Genomic DNA, 24,986 nt, shown 5'->3' with positions numbered 1-24,986 from the left:
ATGAGGTATAAATCATGTCTATGTCAATTGGTTATTGCGAGAGTGTCAGATGCACTTGATTGTCAGATACATTGGCAGACACTTCCTCTTTATTACTGTAGATTACTATTGAAGAAGTTGGAACAGTTTGGGTTTTCCAAATTTGTTTGTGGTGACTTGTTCAGACTCGAATTCCAAGAACTCTTATAAACACAAGGAGAGACAGACATTGCACGCTCACCTGATAGCAACTGCCTGTATGCCAGCCCACTGCCTGCCTGCCCGCCTGCCTGTCTGCCTGGTGGCGTAGCCCTGGGAGATAGTTTCGGACAGATTGGAGCTACACTGGACCTCACCTCCAAATCAGTTCCAACACAAATTTTCTCTCCCTGGTATTTCTCTGTTCCAATTCCATTGTCACGTGGAAAAGCAATTTCACCATCAACTTTATTGAGGTTTTTGTTTTTAAAAAAAACGAAAGGGGTTGACACAGCGAAACACACGTTTGTGTATTGGTGTACCACGTCAATCAAAAGCAGAGACTTAAAGAAATAGTGTGCTATCATTGCTGATATCTGTCGATCGCACTCTCGCCACTGAGTCAAAAGGTTGTGGGTTCAAGCCCCATTTGGGACTTTGAATTCATATAATCTAGGTCTAGGCTAACACTTCACTACTCAAAAAGTAAAGGATTTTTTCTCCCAGTGTTCTGGCCAACAATCCCCCAGATAAAATGCGTTGTTCAGTTTAAGGCTGTTTGTGGGATATTGCTGTGTGCAAATTAACTGCCGAGTTCGCTGGCAAAATACAGTCACTGCACTTTACTGTAAAATCCAATAAAGCGCTTTGAGATGTCCTGCTGATGTGAAAGCAATACGGTATATCAAATGCAAGGAATGGTATTATTTGCTGAAGCCGTTTATACAGCCCCAGTGTCAACCTGGCTGAGATCAGCTAACAGAGCAGACCATGGGTTAAACTTGGTACTTTCCTGTTATATCTGGCTCAGTTCCACAATGAGCGGCAAATTTATCAACTGAGCTATTTTGTTCATTCTGTTGATATATGGCAAAGGACAGTGTAGGGGGGTGGAGGGAGGAAGATTAAGTTTGCGATATGCTCACATAACACGTTTTTCCTTTATAGTAAGCATGTAAAATTCTGTTCTCGCCAGTAGAAACCAGACGCAAATGTTTCATCATGGAATAAAATCCTGTCTTCCCACACAAGAGGTTGTGTGTATTGATTGTCATCCCCAGTCGAGGCTGCTCCATCTGTTTTAGTACATTGGTCAGTGAAAAAATTCAGTAATTTCAGCAGCAATATTAAAATTCACAAGTAGCGCAGCCACTGCTAATTTACAAACGTACCATATTAGACTCCATTGCCCACAAAATACAGTCACTGCACTTTACAGTGTATCCTGTGAAGCACTTTGAGACGTCTTGAAGATGTGATTAGGTGCTATGTCAAACTGTTGCTTCTCCTTGTTTCATCGGGATTGCAAATTATATAAATGTTTGTATGATGCGGTTAACTGGTGAACAGGAGGCTCTGGAATCAAAGTGATGGGAGTCCTGTAGCTCAGTGGTTAGAGCACACGCCTCGCAAGCGAGAGGATCTGGATTCAATTTCCACATATGGCAAAATGTTAGGCAAGTTTCCTTACTCCATACGCCTCTGTTTACCTAGTCAATTGGCAGGTCGCTTTTCCAGGGGTAACAATTCCTTTTTATAAAAATTGGTCACTTCAGTCCACGACTGTTTGTGGGACACTGCTGTGTGCAATTGGTTGCTGAGTTTGGCCACAAAATATACAGTCAATTCACTTTACAGTATATTCTGTAGCGTTTTGAGGCGTCTCAAAGATGTGATAAGGCACTATTTCTAAATGAAAGGATTATTATTATTAAATTCAAGGATTATTATTATTATCGTCTCTTCTCAAGATCACAAGATTGGTTTGGATGAAGAAGGCCCTCTGGCCCATTTGATCTATTCTTTACAGAATACCTGCTCTACTGTCCTCCCATCATAGCATTCAAAGCGATTTTTTAAAGGCATTTCAGCTTCCTGCCTATCAACCACCCTTCCGTTTTACTCGTTAATTTCCCTGTGGGTAACGATTCAGTGGAATTGTATGCACCGTTGTGAGATTTATCACCTGAAATGGAGGCTGTAATATCTTTCTCTTGCCCTTGTGGGTACTTGCTCATGGTTAAAGAGAAGGTTGTTTGCTCAGACTGTGACTGCATTTCAAAACATCCTGGATGTTAAAGTTGAAATCCCAGCACTCTCTCGACCTGGGTTTGATCCCTGGGTGGGGCGAAAACTTGGGCAAGTTTCCTTGCTCCACACGCCTCGGTTTACCAAGCAGTAAGTATGACTCAGTTGTCAGTTGTCCTCCAAAGGTAATAATCCCTCAAAAAAATGTTCGGTCACTCAATCCACAACTCTTTGTGGGACACTGCTGTTCAATTGCCTGCCATGTTTCGCCCACAAATTCCACTTTATAATATATTCTGTGAAGCACTTTGAGACGCCTCAATGATGTGATAAGAGGTTATATCAGATGCAATAATTATCATATATAGCTGACTCTGGAACCCCATGCAAACGTGTAGCGGAACATGCAAAAATACCATCTGAGTTCATAAAGACATAAATATAGAAAGTCCCTGAAGAATTTCAATGTGGTCCAGGGTTGGGGGGGGGCGTGTATAAAAAAATAGTTATTGTAATTGGTTACCTCTTGGGGCTTTATGTTGCTGCCTTGTATTATTTTGTAGAAGTGGAAGCAGCAAGGGACACATAGACCTTGAAATCACTAGAAAATAAAATGTTTCCACCAGCCCTGGAAATTAATTTATCCCAAGGCCGCGGCTTGAGCAAAGACATTGTTCTTTTTTCCGGGAAGAGATTTAGAAAGGAGCTGGAGTGAAAATAGCGTTCGGGTGGCTGGAGTGGAAAATCTTCAGGGAACTTCAGTGGGGGTGGGTGGGGGCTGCGTTGTATGTATGAGGCTTCAGCAGTCCTTAATGGGGGGGAAAAAAAGACAAAAGAAAGAAAACAGGAAAATATGTGCAAGATTGCACACAGTCTAGCTGAAAGTTCTGTAGCAGTGATAACCAGGCTGATAATAGGTTTAAGTGAATGTATTTTTCACAGTAAGAAATTGGATTAAAGTTCAAGACAGCCCCCCTTCCCCCTCCCAAAGAAAGCAGTTGCTGTGGCACATATTTAGATGTGATGTGCTATGCGATGCGTCTCACTAACACAGTTAGTGAGATAATAGCTCATCGGGTAGCGAAACTGCACACTGCCGTTTTCTCTGCTACATTAGTTTTCTATGGGCAGTGTTTGGGCTTTGACAAAACAGGACAGCAGAGGTCAGGCACTTGGAGCAGTTGGAGAAGGGGAAAGGGAGGGCTTAGCACAGTGACTGGGAAATGCGGGCCACCGGCTTTGAATGCACGCGGATGACATGTGTGAAATTGACAAGTAACAGGATGATTGCAGTCCAATTGACCGGAAGCCAATTCTTTGCCTTGTGGGCTTGAGGCAGAGAGAGAGAGAGAGAGAGAGAGAGAATGTCCTTGTGCTGCCTTAGCCACTCACTAAAGTGATGCTTCAGTCAATATGTTTTTTTTGGTCAGTCGGGTATCTGACACATGCGGAAACCCATCACCATGGTTAAGAGTATCCCAAATCAAACCAGGAATTCCATGCATCCCATCTAAACGTGGAAATTAAAGTCAATGGAAAGACAGACACATGCAAGTGAAGTTCAATTCTGTCCACTAATAAATACTCACAGAGCTGGTGTGACAGCAAAAAAAATTGCAGAGGAGGGTTAAAAAAAGTCTGTGCCTTCTTACCACCTACGTCTCTTGTGAAGACAGTTGATTGATTCAAAGGCAAGAGGATCAGATCCAGGCAGATGGTTTGAAGTTTAATTTTCAAATGTTTGTGGGAAACTTTTTATTCAGTAGTCATGAGGCTTTTCATCATGCAGCACTTTCCCACTTGGGTTGTCCAGGCAGGGTCAGAGGCAGGTCAGCTATAATACAGGATCTCCTCTCTCGCACCCCCGCCCCCAGAGCAAATGTGATTTTAGCACAAACTTCAGGAGATTAGAGTTCTACTCCTGACTGTGCCCGGGTGACTGACTGTCTCCGCCCCTCACCAGTCATCTCTGAGTGAGATTCCCAATTAGTGATGAATTCTGGGCCATGGATTAGAGGGTTTCCCACAGCTCCCTCCGCCTGACCATCTTCCACCCATAACGTCCAGATCAACTGGATTTTTAAAAATAAAAGAAACCCTGAATCAAATTACCGCAATTTATACCTTCTTGCCCGGGATTCTGTTTCTTAAAAATGGGGTTTCAATTGTTGAGCAATGTGTTCCCTCTCCTCTCGCTCTCTCCTATTATGCCACCTTTTCTGTGACTCTAGACGAGGAAGAGGTGACTAGATGGGTGGGGGGAGCTGAATTGGGTGATTGGATGGGTAGCTCTAGATAGGAGGGTAACTTCATGAACTCTGGATGGGGGGTGACTGGATGGAGGTGACTGAATGATAGGGGGGAGATTCAAGATTGGGAGACAATGATCAGATGATCACATTACTAACTGAATCGCTCGGTCGACACTGGCCTGCTCCATGACCCCCATCTCGTTCTCCCCTCCCCATCATCGGCATTCAGGCCACCAGCATTTCTGCCCTTTAGAACTCCATCCAAGAATCCTTCCGGCTCACCCCCTCCCTTGCCTCTTTCAAGGCCCATCTCAAGACCTTCCTCTTTGACCACGTCTTCCATGAACTCTCCTCTTGACTGAATTTACCTACCGAGGAACTCTCAGTCGTAAAGTTTATCAATCTGTGGAGCCAGAGCTTTTCCAGCACAGCGAGGCACTGGCTGTAGCATTGGCATTGCTCACTTTCTCTCTCTCTTTGTCTCTGAGTGTCTTTCTGTCTCTGTCTTGCTATGACCTCACTCTCACTTGCTCTGCTTCTGCATAGTCCAGTATAGCTTTTCCATGCAAATGGATCTCGCCCGACTGGGATAAATTACTTCAAAGGAAAGGCAACCTTGGGAATCAAACAATCGGCCTTCCAGTTACAAGTCAAGCATTCAACTGCTTGAACTGCTGGGCTGCCCATTGACATGTTTATTTTGAGGACAGTAGGCGGAGAGGAGCACCACAGGCATTTTATAAAACAAAGTAAGACAAAAGGGACCATTCATGACTAGCGTCGCGTTTTGGGAATAAAATAATTTCAAGTTGTCATTTCTCCTTTTACCCACCCCCTAATGAAACAAACCATTCTTTGCGTTAATCACATACGCCAGGTGTCTGCTAGTTACTTTATACACCAGCTTTACCAAATGATCAGTTTAAAGCGAGGAGTAACCATTTAAACAGCACTTAAAGGAACGGCAAATCCTTAGGTGAAATAGCTAGCATTTTGCACTGACATAAGGCCACTGCAGTTTTTTTTTCTCGTCGTGCTTGGGTAAGACAACACGTTTGTGGTAATACAATAAATGCCGAAGCCTGATTCTAATCCGCATATTGGGTGTGTTGAATGTCGAGCTTCAAATAACCTGTGACTCGAGGAACTATTAATTTAAATAAGCAGACGGGTTTAAAGTGAAACCGACCAGTAATTTCCTATTTATATTAAAAAGGAGGAGCAGGATTCTTTCAAGCCACAACTTTTATGTACCGTGTTCGGTGGAACTTTCGACATTTGAAAGTTCTGATCCAGTTACATAGTTGAAGTGTCAGCTGGTGCTGCAGCTGCTGCCCATCTGCTGCTAAGAAAGAACATTTCTGCTTTTGATTGCTGATTGCTGCCACCGGCTTCTTGTGCCAGTGAGAACCACAGCACCAGGTTTAAGACAGGCGGCGTGTGGTTAGACGATAGCTCAGGCTCACTTGCATAGCTCCCTTTCATCTGAGGCTAAGCTAATCACTGCTTGGGATCTACAGCAATGACAAGTTGGACACCTGGCAGATTCCTGAGGACTTCAGATGATTTTGTGGACTTTCTATCCTCCTGGGGATGGGGAGGGTGGGGTGTAGGCTCCACTGAAATGGAATTCTCAGTTTGGTTTGGATATTCTTAAGCATGCTGATGGGTTTTCGCATGTGTCAAGACACCCAGCTGACACCCCCCAAAAAATTGAGGACTTTAAATTGGAGCGAAACCTTTTCACTTGTTGTAGAGCACAAGGTGTGCTGCTCCAGGCAACACGTTCTCCGGGCTCAAAATAATGTGGGGCTCCCAAATAACTGTATAATTGGTTCACTATTAATAAATATCGATAATAATAATAATAATCCTTGCATTTGATATAGCGCTTTTCACGTCTTCTAGACGTCCCAAAGCACTTCACAGAATAGACTGTAAAGTGAATTGACTGTATATTTGTGGGCGAACGCGGCAGCCAATTGCGCACAACAACGTCCCACAAACAGTCGTGGATTGAAAATGACCAATTTTATTGTTGTTTTTTTTTGGAGGGATTATTATTAGGCTCTGTGTGGAGTAAGGAAACTTGCCCAAGGTTTCGCCCTGCCTGGAATTGAACTCAGGTCTCTCACTTGCAAAGCGAGTGCTCTAACCACTGAGCTACAGGACTCCAAGTATTGCCTTGTCTCCCTCCATGTCCTCCATCAAAAGATTTCTCCACACATTTCTTATTGCAGTGGATTATTTTTCACACACTTAAACTCGCATCGTGAGGTATAATTGCCGTGTTTCTTAATGGGATTCCTTCAGAAGGAATCTTTTCAGTCCACAGGAATTCAGTACCTGAATCCTTCTGCTCTGGATCCCTGGTTGATTTCTGTTTCTCTTCCTTGGCCAGAGATATTGAGGCTACCTGTAAAATGTCACTTGGCCACAAGATTGTGGTCTTAAGCTGCACATCTAGTCCTGAGCTTGCAGTCCAGGCTGATTTTCCAGTTCAGCACTGGAGAACTCTGCACCTTTGGAAATGCTGTTTTTCGCATAAGTCTTTAAACCAAGATCTCATCTGCCTGTTCAGGTGGATGTTAAAGATGCCATTGCACTACTCAAAAAGAGAAAGGTTTTATTTCTCGGTGTCCTAGCCAACAATTCCTCAGTTAAAATTGATCATTCACTTCATGGCTGTTTGTGGGATATTCACTCTGTGCAAATTGATTGCTAGATTGGTTTCTCCCGATGTGAAAGGCGTTATACAAATGTAATTTGTTATTATTGCCAGGTTCACCTGCACAATACACACTTTAGAATAAATCCTGTGCTTTGAGATGTCCTTGAGACGTGAAATGTGTTGTATCTAATGTGAGGATTATTGTTGTGCCCAACTTCCTCGTCATCAAGTTGCTGCTGATATCGCTGTCTACAAGCTTCACATACCACCTCCCCTGCGCCCTCCTCCCCCATCAAGAGTCACCCTATGGGCAGCTGAACAGGATGGAGGGAGGGTTGTGTGTGAAGGAAGATTAGATTTGCGACTTTGTTACAGGTGGCTGACCAGTTCAGATATCAATGTTTTGGTGGTGGGTGGGGGGGAGCTTGTATCTGTGTGTGTGTGTGTATTTGTGTGTGAGTGTGTGAGAGGGAGAGAGAGAAAGAACAGGTGACGGGAGTGTGAGCTGGTCAGTGCCAGGGTCTCAGTCTTTACAAGTGATTCTTTGTATTTTTAAAGTGGCAGGTATTGCAGATGGGCGTAATGCAGCCAGTCTAATGAAATCCAAAGCCTAGATAGGGATCGTCTACATCTACGGAAAATGTAACTTAACCTGCAAGGATTTCAGTGAAATCTGCGTCTAGCTGTGCTACTTGATGTCAGCCTGGCTCAGTTGGCAGCACTTTTGGCTCTGAATCAGAAGGTTGTGGTTTCAAGCCCCACATTGGGACTTTGAAACTCAGCCTCCATTTAATTTCAATGCTGCGGCTCTGCTCCATTGTTACAGGTGCCATCCTTCATACGACGTTAAACCGAGGTCCCATCTGCTTGTTCGGTAAAATGTCTCAAAGCACTTAACAGGATTTACTTTAAAATATAGTGATTGCATAATTTTGTAGACGACACAGCAAGGCATAGCAATGTCCCACAAACAGCCATGAAGTGAATGACCAATTTTATTTTGGGAATCGTTGGCCAGGACACCCGGAGAAACATCCTTTTCTTTTCAGATAGTGCCATGGGATCTTTATCATCAACCTGAACAGGCAGGTGGGAACTTGGCTTTAATGTCTCTAGAACACTTTTTCCTATCCCTCCGCCTTGTCCCTTCCATCCCCATCTTCAGGTCACGCCTGAAGACCTTCCTCTTCGATGGTACCTATGGTCACCTCTCTCTCCCCCTGGCTTGCCGTTGTTCTCTGCCACTGACAAGCGTCTCAGCCGAAAGACTGCTTTGGAGTGCCAGCCTAGACTGTATTAGCTCCAAGTAATTAAAACAAAGCGTACAAAGAAAAGTCAGCATGGACTCAAAACATACATAAGGTGAACTAACAGAGGGGACCAGGTTTATTTAATGGGGTACATAAACAGCCATTCCTAACTCCAGGAGCATTGCTGGACTGGTAAAATGGCTTGCAACATACAAGATTCACTTATGGGAACAAATATTTATGTTTTCTTCCCTCGCCTGTAAAAAAAATACCTTTTGACTTCTACATCCATTCTGGCTCCAGTATAGCTGCAGTGGTTAATGCTGTAATGTGCCACTAACCCGGGAAACGTCAACCAATAACTGTGAATTAGCATAGCATTAAGAGCAACAGCAGCAATTTATATTTATATAGTGCTTTTCACATGGGAAGGATGTCTCAAAGCACTTCACACAAAAACTGATTGTTGAGCTGGAGATGAGTAGAAAGGGTGCTGAAGGAGAGGGAGGAAGATGACCGATAGCGTGGTCGAAAAGGTTTTGAAGGCGCGGAGTTCCAGAGAAAAGGGGCCAGAAAATGCAGAATCAAATCTGCATTAAAGATATGGGGGTGCATACATGAAATGTAATTTGTTGTTGTTGTATCAGCAACGTACAGAGTAGGGCTGAGGGTGGTCCCAAGATTAATAGGTGGCTGGGAAGGCACTGTGTTGCTGAGATGCCAAGAAATGTGGGGACTTGTACAGGAGCTGTATTCAGTGGGGGGGGGTTCATTAATGATTAAGTAGGGGTGCATCTGAGCGGGTGTGCAGCCTTGGACTCCAGAAGTGGGGCTTGACTTGTTATATAAGGTAATCTGGGAAAGCAAAAGTGCTGCAGGGTGTCTGGGGGTCCTGGGCTGGGGCAGCTCTGCACAGCCACCGCTCTGTTGGAAGAGTTTTATCAGCAGATCAGATCGGATCTGCCTTCACCTCTGGAGCTGCGAAGGGAAACTGTTCTCCACGAACGTCTTCTGAATGTTACAAGTGGGACTCTGATGTGCTTCTGTTCACCCGACATTGAGGATCCCGGAGCAGGACGAGGGGGATGGGGTTAACTCCTTCGGGGGAGTTGCAAGAAACAACATAAACGAACGATTGGGAAAATAACTTCTTCTTCTCCCCCCCCTCTCCCCTTCCCCCCCACCCACTCCCACCCACTCTCCAACCAGGACCCCTTCCCCAGGTTTGCACCAGTCTCCTCCTTCACGTTGCTCTCAGGTTACTGGTGCTCCCGAGAGGTTTTAGGGAACTGGTTTGTATGTCCTCTGTCCCGGACAACCTCCTGCTTTTAGGAGCCACCCTTCTCCAGTGATTGGACTGGGTGGAGAGGCAGGGAGGGCAGGGCAGGGCAGGCAGGGCAGGGCAGGGGAGGGAGGGCAGGGAGGGCACTCCACACCCCCTGAGCTGAGTGGCTGAGGACGTGTTCCAGCAGATGGTTGGGGTTTAAGTGCGTGTCATCACATCTGAGTGGGGGTGAGAGAGGGAGAGGGCTGGAACACTGGGAAACCTGGTGGTCCTGCAGTGTGCGAGTGTGTGTCTGTAGTGTGTCTGTCTGTGCATTGAACGTGGAGAGCAGAACCTTTTTCAAGAAGATCTTGTTTGAAAAGCCATCACCATCACCCCCACCACCACCCAAAAAAAAAAACACCACCACCACCTCAGCAGGTTTCAGGTACAGCAAAAACATTTAATCTGTCTGGTTTTTTTTTTAAATTGAGAGGTGGGGGTGGGTTGGGGGGTGTTGGGGGGGGGGTTGGGGGGAGGTTGGAGAATTGCTGCAGTGTTAGCAATGAAATGTTAGTGCTGCTCATTTTACTGTGTCCGAAGCTCTCATCTCCTGTCGGTGTTGCTCTTCTCTGACTGAAAGATAACGAGTACTGTATGTCCATGAGATACATGAGCATTAATGACAGGAAGGGTTTGGGTGCATTGGATTATTTCTCTCTCTCTCTCTCTCTCTCTCTCTGTCTCTCAGGTTTCGAGCTGTGAAGTGAGGGTCAGATTCTCTTTGCTGTTAAAACACTTCACTTTCAGTGAGGAACAGCCTGGATTCAGCTGAGGGGGAGTCTTAAGAGTTCAGGAGGAGGTGAGGAGTTTCAGTCAGTGGGTTTCACCACTCTCCCAGTGAGAAAGTCAGCAAACTTTAAAGTAACTCCAGGGCTGAAATAAACTTATTAAAACTGCAGGCAAGTGAGCAGAGGCAGAACTTTGCCCTCTCTCCTCTAACAGCTGCAGTTCCATATCTGCACTGTTAAACTATATTTTAACAAATAACATCCCTTTATCATCATTTGGCTGTGAGAGAGGTCTGCATGTGCACATTCAACGTTATTTTTTTTTGGGTTGGGGGGGGAAATCGTTTTAATATCAGCCAGAAAGTTACCACACGAGCATCTGTCTCTTTTTTTTTAAAAAAAGCATCTTAATCCATGAATGTTATCGCTTGTACAAGATCTCGTGCAATCTACTTCACCATAAGAGCCTAATACAAATGCAAGGTAATAGTTACAGCTTTATGTGTTTCCAATTACAGTCACACAGGAAATAGATCTGGTATGTGTGTGTGTCTGTGTGTTTTTAAAAAGAACTATTTAACTCTTTGAAGACTGAAGTTGAATCTTGTCTAAGTTATTGTTATCAAATCAAAGAGTTTGTTCTGAGGGTGATGAAAACGTAGGCTTGTTGCTTAAATCTGTACGTTTATTCGCAGTTGATAAATATTGATGTATAAGGAATTTTTTTTTAATCAATTGTCATGGAATATAGTGTCATACTATATCATGCATTGGACTGCACAGCAGGTTTCACTTTGACCATGGGTTTAGATGGAATGTGTGTAGGCTGGAGTTGTGCGTACAGATGTAATGAACCTATATTTCTCTTTTACCTCAGTGCTTGCTAAATGCTAGTTCGCAGCAGCAAATGTAAGCGCAAGAAAGCGGGTTACTTACTGCAAAGGACTGTTATATAGGCTACATGCACCGGTGCTTGACAGCATCACAGCAACACATATACCAAGTGAAACTGCGATGCTGTAGCTCGTTTTACTCTCTGGCCTCTTTTATTTCGGATTGCAGCAGTTTTCAAAACCCTGACCCCAAATTTGAGCAGGATAGTTTGAGGAGGCTTGAATCAGCGCTTCTTCCCCGTTTTACACAGACTGTAGAGTCCCCAGTGTCGGTGAATTGAACCGGTTTGTGGGAGGGAGTGCACAAGAGAAGGAAAAGGTGATCAATTCAAGTGATTCATACAGAGTAAAGGAGGAATGAGAAACGGAGTTAAAATGATGTTGAAGAAGACAAGCCAATCTCCTTCAATGAAACACTCAGAGGCTTTCCTGCCCTCATGTCCTGATCCTCTGAACCTAAATAAAGAAAGCATTGGTGTCCTGGATACCAGTTTACCCCACACCATGTCACTTCATGGGTTGGTCACTTTTTTGTATATTTTGTAAAGTTTAGAAGGCCCCCAAGGCTTTTGCACTTAATTCCTAAACCTGGATTTCAGTAGCTCTTGGTGTAACTCGAGCATGCAAAATGAAGTTATATTGAGAATGTTTTCTCTATCTCGCTTTGCTGCTTCATCCATAGCACACGCACGTGTTAAAAGCGTCTGTTAAATGCATTCAACAGACTCAGCTCTTGGAGTGCTTCCGAAAAACTTTGAATGAACAAAGGCTTTCCAAGAATTTGATCCAGTTTTTCAGGTTTCTTGAGAATGTGTGTCATTGTGTGCTTAGGCTCACATGTGTACGAAGCATGATAAATGAATTGTGTAGACAGAGCACCGAACAACACATTGTGGGTCACCAGTGGACTGCTCCACTCTGCTTATGACTTGTTACTTAGGACAAAATCTTCAAAGGATTATCTTGACTCCAGGCTGAAAGAGTCAATTAACAGTCCACATCAAATTCAAGATGAAGAGGATTCCACTGCAGTGTAAACACTGATCTGCAGACCTCCCCCTCTGTGGTAACTTACTGTACACTTGCACACCCAGGAGTCCAATGATGGATTTGACTACAGAAATGATGAATCCTCTCCCATCTTTGGTACAGTAAATCTCGGCACTGTGAGTAATGGGAATAAGCTGCAGCCATCTGAACAGTGCACATGCGTTATAACAATTGGAAAAGACAAATTGAACCACTGAGTACTGTGTATATTTTTTCAGATAAATCCCTATGTCTCTTAAACAAAATGGAAATGTTTGTAAATGGAACACTTTCCAACATCGTGCATCAGAGAGAAATTCTCTGATCTGAGCTGATCACGGGAAAGTTCCATGTGCACATTGTGAAATTTGCTTCATTTAATAGCAAGAGAGAATCTCACCCGATCCAGTTCCAGGTGTCAGCCTGGCTCAGTTAGTGAAGGTTGTGGATTCAAGCCCCACGCTGGGACTGTGAACACACACCGTAGGTCTGACACTCCAGTACAGTGCTGGGAAGTGCTGTACTTTGAGCGATGCGTGAAAACTGAGGTCCCATCTGTGTGAAGGGTGATATATAAATGCAAGTTGTTGCTGAATATTTTTTCTTCACCCAGTGGGTAACTAACAACTGGCACAGCTTGTTGGGAGGATAGTAGTAATAATCCTTGCATTGATGTAGCACCTTTCACGTCATTGTAGACGTCTCAAACCGCTTCACAGAATATACAGAATACAGTCAATTCACTGTAAAGTGAATTGACTGTATATTTTGTGCGCAAGGGAGTGTCCTGGAAGGATGAGATCAAATGAGTCGTAGGACCTTCTTCAACCAATCTTGTGATCTCGTGAAAGGATGGGGTACTAAACAATGAACCACCTGAAAATTTATATGAAACAGCAACGCTTTAGTTTACAGAGATTACCCACAACTATGGAGTTTTATTTAAAAAAAGCCTGAAGAGAGGCAAGTAGTTCATTCACAATATTTTGGCTCTAACCTGAGATCGCCTCAGAGTCGAAATCTAACAAAATGTACTTCACAACTTGGGTGCTTTTCCTGGCAGTTGCAGTGTTCAAGTACACAATCACTACACTTTATAGCAAATTTAGCAAAACATTTTGACATGACCTCCTGACATGAAAGGCAGGCACTATATTAAATGTAAGAATTTATTATTATACATAATATTATTATTTCTCTTAATGTTTTTTCTTTCCCTTGAATCTTTGAGTTCTGTCACTTCAATTCTGAGTGATGTACAATACACGTCAGATTCCTATATCACTTTTCATATTGTGAGGATGTCTCAAACAGCCCTTAAATGTATCTGGGTGCAGTTGTAAATGTTGCTAACCTGAAATATTGTTACAGCATCGATGGGTAAAATCATTCTTGTTTCTGAGAGTACCTGATATTACAGCTGGAAGAATTCTTCACACAGTGTTTAGTGGCACAAGAGATTGTGTATGAGCCGTGGAGAATTCTATGAAGGTATTTTGAGTGGGCTGTCTGGTACTGCTGGTGAGAACGTTGCTCTTTCACTGTCTGGGTTTTGAGCTTGACTCTCATCCACAACTGCAGGGATTCAAATGTTAACTCTGCCAACTGCTGAGAGGGTTCACACTATCAGCTAACTCAACACAGAGTTCTGCATAGCACTGAGGCACATACAAACCCCTGCGCCCTGGAATTCTTAAGCCTGACCTGGATACAGAAAATGAATTCACATTCAAAAACACTGTCATCCTTCACCTTAACACTCACAAATAATTCTCTGAACATGACATGAAATAAAACAGGAATAGCATGTTAAAGAACTATCTTTTTGACAGTGTCTTTGGTCACCTTGTCTCCTGCCTCCATATCCCTCCCAGCGCAGGCTTCTAATCCATCATTGTAAAGTGCTTTGACACTTTTTACGCTCGCGTGAAAGGTGCTGTATAAGTGCAAATTGCAAATTGCTGTTGGGTGCAAAGTAATTCAATGCACTTTCTTACTTTATTTGTACAATTCACAAAAGGATTTGTAAAGAGTGAATTTTGCCGATAACCCGGTGTATCATCATTTTGACCTCCGGAACTCCTCTCAGATTTTTGATCTCAGTGCGAACTTTCTGAAGATTTATGGCCAAAAGACGCACCTGGGCCCTGCAGGGTACCAGTGTCAGGACAACGTGCCAGTTTCAGTCTGTCATATCCACTACCTGGAGGATTCTCTAGCTTTTATGATTCTTGCCAATTAGCCGACATTGTCTGAAAATTGGCTGCCGCCTACAAAACACACAGTCACTACATTTTACAGTAAAAATCCTATGAAGCGCTGAGAGACATCCTCCCGATGTGAATATATCAAATACAAGAATATTTATTATATCGCACACACTTCGCACTCACGTGTAATGACTGTTTTTGTAGGTAAACGTTGGTAGCCATATTGCACACAGCAAAATCCTACAAGCAGCCTTCAGGTGAAAGGCCAGTTAATCTGGAGGATCATTGGCCAAGACATTGGGGACGACTCCCTTTTTGTTTCAAATGCTTTCATGCAATCTTTAACATCCGTATGATGAGGTCGCAGTTTTAACATGTCATCTTAAAGGATGGCACCTCTGATGTTGCAGAGCTCCTGAGTATTGCATTACAATGTCAGAAAAGACCATAAGCTTAATGTCCCAACACAGGGCTGAGAACTCGCAACCTTCTGACTCAGAGGTGAGCGTTTTACCAAGTGAACCAGGCCAACAGCTGTTTTAGAACTGAGCGTGACTGCCAGCAGGCCTTTTTATATTTCCCTTGTTTTTTAATACACAAAAGGATTTGTAAAGAGTGAATTTTGCCGATAACCCGGTGTATCATCATTTTGACCTCCGGAACTCCTCTCAGATTTTTGATCTCAGCGTGACTGCCAGCAGGCCTTTTTATATTTCCCTTGTTTTTTAATTCACAAAAGGATTTGTAAAGAGTGAATTTTGCCGATAACCCGGTGTATCATCATTTTGACCTCCGGAACTCCTCTCAGATTTTTGATCTCAGTGCGAACTTTCTGAAGATTTATGGCCAAAAGACGCACCTGGGCCCTGCAGGGTACCAGTGTCAGGACAACGTGCCAGTTTCAGTCTGTCATATCCACTACCTGGAGGATTCTCTAGCTTTTATGATTCTTGCCAATTAGCCGACATTGTCTGAAAATTGGCTGCCGCCTACAAAACACACAGTCACTACATTTTACAGTAAAAATCCTATGAAGCGCTGAGAGACATCCTCCCGATGTGAATATATCAAATACAAGAATATTTATTATATCGCACACACTTCGCACTCACGTGTAATGACTGTTTTTGTAGGTAAACGTTGGTAGCCATATTGCACACAGCAAAATCCTACAAGCAGCCTTCAGGTGAAAGGCCAGTTAATCTGGAGGATCATTGGCCAAGACATTGGGGACGACTCCCTTTTTGTTTCAAATGCTTTCATGCAATCTTTAACATCCGTATGATGAGGTCGCAGTTTTAACATGTCATCTTAAAGGATGGCACCTCTGATGTTGCAGAGCTCCTGAGTATTGCATTACAATGTCAGAAAAGACCATAAGCTTAATGTCCCAACACAGGGCTGAGAACTCGCAACCTTCTGACTCAGAGGTGAGCGTTTTACCAAGTGAACCAGGCCAACAGCTGTTTTAGAACTGAGCGTGACTGCCAGCAGGCCTTTTTATATTTCCCTTGTTTTTTAATACAAGGGATGGTGCTGATCCTCACTCTATAAAACGTCCCACCCTCAGTTTTTATTGCGTGATCTGAGTAAGATTTCCAGATTGTATTGTGTGTGAATCTGGATCTTTGAACACAGGAAAACACGGCTTTGGATCCATTCTGCACTAGGACAGCCCCACCCACTGGCAGTCGCGATCAGTCCTTTTTATGTAGAACTGCCAAAACACCACAGTAATAGAATTAAGTTGTGGGTGTGCTTTTGGATAGAAATAATACTAATACTGTAGTATTACTGTATTTCAAGGAGTCCTGTAGCTCAGTAGTTAGAGCACTCACTTCGCAAGCGAAAGACCTGGGTTCGATTTCTGGCAGGGTGAAACGTTTGGGCAAGTTTCGTTACTTCATACGCCCTGATAATAATCCCTCAAGAAAAAAAACACAATAATAATTTGGTCACTGAATCCATGACTGTTTGTGGGACACTGCTGTGCGCAACTTGGCTGCTGTGTTTCACCCACAAATATACAGTCAATTCACTTTACAGAATATTCTGTGAAGCGCTTTAGACGGTTAGAAGACATGAAAAGCGCTATATCAAAGGCAAGGATTATTATTTATTATTATTAATATTGTTAGATGTATTGATCATTCAGTAACCTCACAAGTTTACAAAGTTACTTTTTTTTAGGCTGCGTTTCATTTGATGAGCAAAACCCAAGAAGATGTTTGAAGCACAATCTTTTTGTGATCGGGAGCTGGGAGCTCTATCCCTCCTATGAATTCTGCTTAAAGTTAAGTTGCTCTCTGGTCAGCTAACAGTGAGGCCCAGTCTGCCAGGTCACGGCAGGTTCTGCCAGTTTTTTTTTCCTCTCTGCTTCTGTCCTCCCCTCCAGATGGAATGTCGTGTTACTGCCAAAGATCAACCTAAGAACTCACCAAACTGAGACTGGCAGATCTGAGCGAGGGAGCACCTCTGGTCTTTAATAACAACAACAACTTTCATTTATGTAGCGCCCCTCACGTAGGATAGTGACCCAGAGGGCTTGATAGTTAGTGGTGGAGCACGATGCCGAGCCAGAGGGAGGGGTGGGGGTGACCACAGGCATGGTTGAATAGGAAGGTCTTCAGCATGACCTGAAGATGGGGAAGGAAGGTGCAAGGTGGAGGGCTAGAGGAAGAGATTTTAACAAACTTAAACTGCTTAGTTGGTTGTTTGGGAGTCATGGTGTCCATTGCATGAGTAACTATGCCATAATTAGTCACTTGCAGTTCTTGTGACCAGCCCGTCTCCAATGAACATCAGGGAAAAGCTTTATCAGTGCTGCTGACCACAATTCATCCTGTCTCAACAGGGCTTCTTAAGAAATACAGGAGTGAAACAATGTGACGGTTCATAAGAGATCTAATCCAGTCAAATCTGTTATGAAATGCCACAATTTTTTCCCGCATATAAACATCCTGCCTTCAGCCACAGAAATAAGAGTGTGGATAAAAGTTCATTGTGAAAATGATCTGAGCGATGTTAACAGTTAACCCCCGGTGGGGTTTCATTTGGTGCAGGTATAAATCCCTTCCGCATGCTTTTTCTAAACGTACAAGTTGATGAGATTTCCATGGACATGTTCCACAAGAGAAAAGTACCAGCTCAGGGGACTGATCAAGCTCGCACTGTTGAGGCTAACAGAACCCCCTTGGGCTAGAAAAAGTTAATCAACTAGCAAGGACAGCCTAGCCTTCGACTTGCTGAGATGGGGAGGATTAACTGTTTTACAGCATGCGTGTGGTAGGTTTGGCTGGGAATTCGCCCCATACCTAGCATTTTTGATTTGTTTAGTTTTTTTCACTCCCTTTGTCGCACAGGTTTTAAGGCTCTATTGTCTCGGACAAATAGATTCCAAGGTGTGATCAGAGAGCAGAGCGAGCGAAAGAGTGCTGGCTGATCCTTAAGTTTCTTTCAAAATGTCTGTGTACCTCTACCACGGAAGCCATTATTCACTTTTGATTAGTGGGGGTCTTGTCTCCTACTTAAGGCCCCCTCACTTTTTGAAAGCAGATTTATTTTTCTAGAAGAATTTAATCTCTTTGATGCAAATCAAAATGAATCGACCCTAGGCTTCAATATGCGGGGGAGAAAAACCTTGACTGGAACAACCTTGAGGAAATAGGAATGAAGCCTCCACTGTAATGAGTTCGGCACTGCAGAGAAGAGGTGAAAGGGGATTAAAAACAAGACATCTGATAAGCAGCGAAAGCAAGAAGAGAAGGATATGTTATCTGGGATTATTTTTCAAGCTTTCTCAGTTCTGTGGAGTTTCAGGGAATTTTAAAATATTGCATGTGTTTTGGGGTGACTTGGATGCTCCATTTGATGAGGTGAGTGTGTTCAATGTTAAAGCTGCTTTTAACTTCACTTGCTTGTTATCGGCAGCACTCTGCAATTTTTTCTGTAATATTACAGCCACATTGGTCCTAACTGGTTATAAATGAGCAAAGAGTAAGGCCAGTCATTGCTCGAGCTATGACCTTGCTATGCCCTGGAGTTTAGATGAGCCAAGTTTATCTACACAATGTATATTCAACAGGATATTCAAAAAAAGGTCTTGATTCGAAGAAGACTGACTGTGGGGCTTGCTGTTAACACAGTAACCACAAACCCATGAACCAGAGACTATCGGTTTACTTTTGCCTGCGTTTCTGACAACTGTAGGCAATTACCAAAGGCCCTGCCTTGTCTCGGAGAAATATTATTGCACAGCACATTGAGAGCGGGGTTCAAAAGGTGAAAGAGCAGGTGTTTAGGCTGCAGTTTCCAGTTGGCCTGGTTGAATCAGAATGATGCATTTTAGCTAGAATGTCAGTTTAACAGTACCTCCCGAAACAAAGGCTAAAGTCCCACCATCTGGGTCACTCATTTATTACAGTAATGTCAAGTCACATGTGTAATCACATCAGGCCTCAGAAATAGACTGGATTGGGGGAATGAAAGAATGTGAATCACATTTAGTAGCATTTTTGAAAAGGAATCTCAGAATGAAACTCCGAAGATGATCTTGGCTTATTTTGTAAAAGTAAGACCGGGATCTTGAACTGGATCCTCTGAAGGATAGTGGAGTCGGGCGAGAGTGGGGGAGATGGGGTCACGGAGTTTGGTGCGGGAGAGGACACGGGCTGCAGAGTTCTGAACTATCTGCAGCCTGTGGAGGGAGGAGTTGGGAAGGCCGACAAGCAGGGCGTTTGCATAGTCGAGCCTGGAGGTGATGAAGGTTAGCATCAATCATAGGATCAGAAGGGTGAAAATTGCACCACTTGATGTGTCTTCAATGTCAATCTGGCTCAGTTGCTGGGACTCTCGCTTTTGAGTCAGAAAGCTGTGGGTTCAAATACCATGGTGGGACATTGAGCTCAGTCTATCTAGGCAGACCTTTCAGTGCAGTGAGTGTGATGCAATGTCAGAGCTGCCATCCTTCAAATTAAGCATTGAACCAGAATCTTGTCTGCCTCTTCCAGAGGACGTTAAAGATCTCATGGCAGTGCTCACAAAGAGAAGGGTTTCTCCCGGTGTTCTGGTCAATCATACTCCAAATAAAATTGGTCACTCACTCGATGGCTGTTTGTGGTACCTTCCTATATCCAAACTGGCTGCCACATTTAATCCACAAAATACAGTCAATCCACTTTACAGTATACTGTATATCCCATGAAGCACTTTGAGATGTTTCGACGACATCATAAGGCACTATATCAAATGTAAGGATTATTATTATATTTGTAGGTAAACTTTATCATAAAGAGTGTAAGAGGTGAATGTGAGATGTATTCTATTTGAATATTGCAATGAGGAACTTGGGAAGAAGGGTTGGGCTGGATGTTTGACCTGTGAGGCAAGGAGATCTGAGGAAGGCAATAATAATAATATAATCATAATAATCCTCGCGTTTTATATTGCGCTTTTCACGTCTTTGAGACGTCTCAAAGGGCTTCACAGAATATACTGTAAAGTGAATTGACTGTATACTTGTGGGCGAAACTCGGCAGCCATTTGCGCATAGCAGTGTACCACAAACAGTCGTGGATTGAGGGACACTGCTAACAGGGATGGCCAACCTGTGACCTGCAAGTTGAAGCTTGAACCTACAACCTTCTGACTCTGAGGCAAGAAATCTACCAAATAAGTCAGGCTGACACCTTACCAATGCTGCTGCTTGCAAAGTCAGACCTGTTGAGAACAGAGGTATAAGTAAAACAGTTGGAGGACAGAGTGATCTTTATATAATACTGATAGCGCAGCACTTCCTCGACATTGTACTGGAGTGTCAGGCTAGAACAGGGATGGCCAACCTGCAACCCGCAAGTTGAAGCTTGAACCTACAACCTTCCCACTCGGAGTCAAGAAATCTATCAAATGAGCCAGACTGACACATTACCATCTAAGTATTTTTCAGAAATTTCTGCAAATGAGGCTTTTCAGCTCATTATACCTATACTGTGTGAGCTTCCCTTTGGGACTATCAACTCTATTATCACATTTCACTGTTTTATACCAACCTGGTTTATATCTTTAATTCTTGACGTGTTTGCCGAATTCCTTTTCAATGTCATAATTGACATGATTTTAGTAACCACTTGGGGTGACTCATTCTACATCCTAAGAACTTACTGTGTAATGAATATGCAATTATTGCCTGAGCATAAACTCCCATTCAATAGCCGTATCATCCAAAGGAGAATAGTTTGTACGGTGGCCAGTGCTACAGCCTTAGATCAGAGCCTGCTGAATTGGTTAATTAACTGATGTTGGAATCTAGTAATTTACCTTTCCCACTTCAGTTTTAGAATAAATACTAATAATCCTTGCATTTGATGTGGCGCCTTTCACATTGGGAGGACATCTCAATAGGCTTCACATGATTTACTGTAAAGTGTAGAGACTGTAGTTAAGCATGACAGCGGAAATTGGCTGCCTTGTTCACCCAAAAAAGTGCAAAGTTATATATATTTTGTTTCTTCTGTCACCAGATGCACTTTATCCATGCCCCTGTACTCAAGTCAGTGCTTTCCCAAGATTGTGGCGGGGGAGAGGGAAGGAGGTAGAGAGAAAATCCTCAGTAAAACTAAGACAATGGCAAATGGTATCAGCATTTATGCCTTGCAATGGCGTGAGCTGCCATGGCAACCTCGGCAGGCTGTTTAACCGGGGTTCAAAGACAGCGCGCTGCAGCTGAGCAATATGAATTGTTGCACATCGTTAGATTCTACTCAAAGCACCAGCAGCGGAAAGTACCAGCTGACTCCCGCGATTTCGGAGCTCGCACGTGTGGCAGTGGAGCTGTTTAAATAGCCTGAATCTTATTACCTGCAGATGGGTGCTTTTCCACTTACAAGTAGCTGTGCTTATATTGCTGCTCATTTCCTGCCTCATTACTGGAGCTGCAAGGCTTGGTGACATCTGTTTCTGGCATTGTTAGCTGTTACAAAAAGTTTATGAAAACTTTGGCGAAGCTTTGCAAGTGTACCAGAGGAGGCCATTCAGAAATGTTCAGGAAATATGTTTTCTTGAAACAGTAGACAAAGCGCATGCTATTTGTGAAAACGATGAGCGATTTCTGGGAGCAATAAGCAAACTATTTCCCCGTGACGATGAGCAGTGAGTGATGTTCTTTTGTATGCCATCTGCAAGTGGGGATGCACCAATTTACACTGACGGTTGGGGTTGTAATCTAACCAAGGAGGTTAGGTGATATCGTAAACCGCTCGAGTGATTTCTGTAGATGTTAATAGAGTCCAAATTGAAAGACGCTCGCTTTGTTAAAGAGGCTTTGGCAATCTTTTCACTTTGAACATTTGCCAAGCACTTCACTACAATGACACAATTCACCTCAAATCGCTGCTAATAATAATACTTGCGTTTGATATAGTGCCTTATCTCGTCATTGTGACGTTTCAAAGTGCTTCATAAGATCCACTATAAAGTTGTGTGACTGTATTTAATGGGAGTTTAGAGTCTGTTGCAGTCAAATTGCGTAACCACTGAGGACAGAAATGACTTGCGATATAACCTGAGTTCTCTGCAGGGAATTCTCAGTCTTATCACTCTGACTCACAAAACCTTGGAGACCCCTCAATTCCAAGAAAGTGTAGTCGAGGGCATAGGGAAAAAGCAGGGAATTGGGGTTAGGATGGACAGCTTGTTGGAGGAGCAAGTACCAACACAAAAATTGGCTGAACGTCTCCTACTGTGTTGTGCATTTCTAAGGTTCTGTCATCGCAGGAGAGTTGCACTATCATACAATTCCCAGGATTGTATAACCAGGAAATTGTTTGGCAATTTGGCAGCACCTCATATAATAATATATTAATCCGTTTTTTTTCCTTTATAATAGTCCAGAAAACCTTAACGATGACTTTTTTTTTTGGTCATCTGACATACGCGGACATCCTCACCGTGTTCAATGGTATCCAAGCTAGACTGAAAGTTCCACATATGTATGCCATGTATGCATGGAATTTCCCTGTGTTTGGAATGGAATGTGCACCCTGTCCTTGGAGGGATGTATCCTAATTACTTGAATATTAGGTGCAGGTTGGTAAGAGCTGAGGGTTGAGGACCCCAGAGTGTGTCTTGGAGTACGATTGGAGTTTAACTAGCTAAAGCTGCATAGCTTGCCATTGAGAGCATTGTCTGGTAAGATTCCTGCTGCTTGTCTAACAGAGATTATTGTGTCCATTAGGGCAAGGCTTGCAAGGTTAACAGGAACTGAGTGGAAAGAATCCATGTTCCTCCATTTCCCGTGGCTAAGAGGGCTGCTTAGCTCCAAGGAGATCCAACTAACCTCCCCCCGCAAGGAGAATAGTCTTAACAACAATAATGATAACAAATGATAAACTAACAAACGCTGCATTTCTCCCAACAGGAGTTTTGTTTCGTTCTGCAAACTAGATCTAGCTGTAACATATGCCAATAAAAGCATTCTGACTGTGAAGATAAGCTTCTTGTGGGTTTCCTAATTGTTTCTGTCATTACAGATCACCACGTTTAATGGCAGCCCAGGCATTTCAACGCTGATCACTCGCTGACTGACGCATGAAAGCATTAACAGACAGCACAGTTCTACAAGAATACAGGTACCAAGTATTGGAGTCTGCAACACAGCACAACAGCACCAGTGCAAAAAGGTCACAGAGCAATTCGGAACAACTTACAGGTGTACATTTGATCTTAATTTGGAAGCAGGATCCCTTAAGAAATGCAGCATAATAGTTTCCAAATTACGACTGAATTTCACATATGCTATATGCTCCCTCTTGGGAATGTCATCTGCAGACACTGGGTACATTTCCACATGTATGCGGACGACACCCAACTCTATTTTTCCACCTCACTTTGTGATCCCCAGTCCCCTGATGTTCTGTCAGCCTGCCTGTCAGACCTCAGGAGCTGGATGAGCGCAAATTTCCTTCAGCTGAACGTTGACAAGCCGGAAGCCATACTCTTTGGCTCTCGTCAACGTCTAAAATCACATGGTTCTTACCTCCTCCACCTACCCGACCTTCCCCTAAAACTCTCCGACCCGTACGCAACCTAGGCATCAGGTTCGACCCCCAGTTATCCTTCCTTCGCCACATCCGGTCCCTCACCAGCACCGCTTTCTTCCACCTCCGACGCATCACCCATCTCCGCCAATACCTCAATCCAAAAGCCACTGAAACCCTGGTCCATACCGTTATCACCTCTCGGCTGGACTGTTCAAATGCTCTCCTCGCCGGCCTCCCCTCCACTACCATCCACACAATCCAGGTCATACAAACTCTACCACCCGCATTCTTAGCCGCACCAAACTCTGCTCCCCGATTACCCCAGTCCTTGCCAGACTGCACTGGCTACCTGTCCCAGAGAGGATAGACTTCAAGATTCTCACCCTTGTCTTCAATTCCCTCCAATCCTCTGCACCCCCCTACCTCTCTGACCTCTCTCCTCACAACGGTGCCCATTGCCTTCATTCCACCGGGTCTGGCTTCCTCCTTGTCCGCCGAGTCCTCCACTCCACCCTCGGTGGCCTTGCCTTCAGCCACTATGCCCCGAGGCTCTAGAACTTGCTTCCTCACTCCCTTTGCCTCGCCCCCTCTCTTCCTATTTTCAGGTCTCTGCTGGAGCCCTTTCTTTTCGACCGGGCCTTTGGTCACCTTCCTCCCCCTCCCCCTGGCTCGGCCCCGGGATCCGTTACTGTGAAGTGCCCTGAGATGCCGTCCTGCGTGGAGGGCGCTAAAGAAATTCAAGTTGTTGTTGTTCATAATTTTCAGCAGTTCTTAGATTGGAGAAGTGAAAGGTATTGCGGGCTAAAACTGAGTGGAGTTTGGTATAGGATTGGTATCCTGGGAGGATGAGATCAAATAGGTTGAGATGCCTATGTTATCAGAAGCTCCCTCATGGTAATTCTCGGCTGCTGTTCCACAAAGGTTCTGGCTCGCTGAGCAACTGCTGAGCTAATTGGCTGGAATGTTCTGGAGTGAGTTGCTCTGCTGATCTGTGGGGTAAAAAAAGCGCTATTTCAAATGCAAGGATTATTATTATTATGTAAGTGTGATGGTCTGAAGGGTCAGGAGGCAGCTTGTGCTCTGCTCTCTGGAGGTTTATACGCAGTTTGGATTTTGGATGTTCTTTGCTAATCTTGGCATTCAGTACAGTCATAAAGAAAAGAGCTCACCAGGCTGGCATTGTTTCGTTCTTCTTCAGGATATAATAATATACAACAGAACTCTTCATAATTTTACGAGCTTCACATACATGGATAGCATTGTTGTCACGTGGGGTAATTGGGAGGAATCGAATGCGCACAGGCAGCAACGCTCTAATTATGAAGTTCTTTATGCCAGAATGTTGCCCTTTTTTTCCTTATAAAATTGATTTAAAGATGTTTGTGA

At 43.8% G+C, this 24,986-nt stretch overlaps 1 protein-coding gene across 3 annotated transcripts in view; it reads left to right on the top strand.

The window, feature by feature from the left end:
• Positions 1–24,986, top strand: part of LOC103174504 (extracellular sulfatase Sulf-1) — a 129,078-nt gene that overhangs the window by 13,377 nt on the left and 90,715 nt on the right. For 2 of the 3 annotated variants that reach the window (XM_007886908.2, XM_007886922.2), the window contains exon 2: positions 23,091–23,189. The gene's annotated coding sequence lies outside the window, so the exon portion shown is untranslated. Of the gene's footprint in view, positions 1–10,401; positions 10,505–23,090; positions 23,190–24,986 lie in introns of those variants that run through there. The other variant, XM_007886915.2, reaches the window with a different exon arrangement.

This window comes from Callorhinchus milii, unplaced genomic scaffold, assembly GCF_018977255.1.
Source record: "Callorhinchus milii isolate IMCB2004 unplaced genomic scaffold, IMCB_Cmil_1.0 Scaffold2, whole genome shotgun sequence".
NCBI lineage: Eukaryota > Metazoa > Chordata > Chondrichthyes > Chimaeriformes > Callorhinchidae > Callorhinchus > Callorhinchus milii.
The sequence above is the reverse complement of the archived record's forward strand: the minus strand, read 5'-3'. Positions and strand labels throughout refer to the sequence as shown.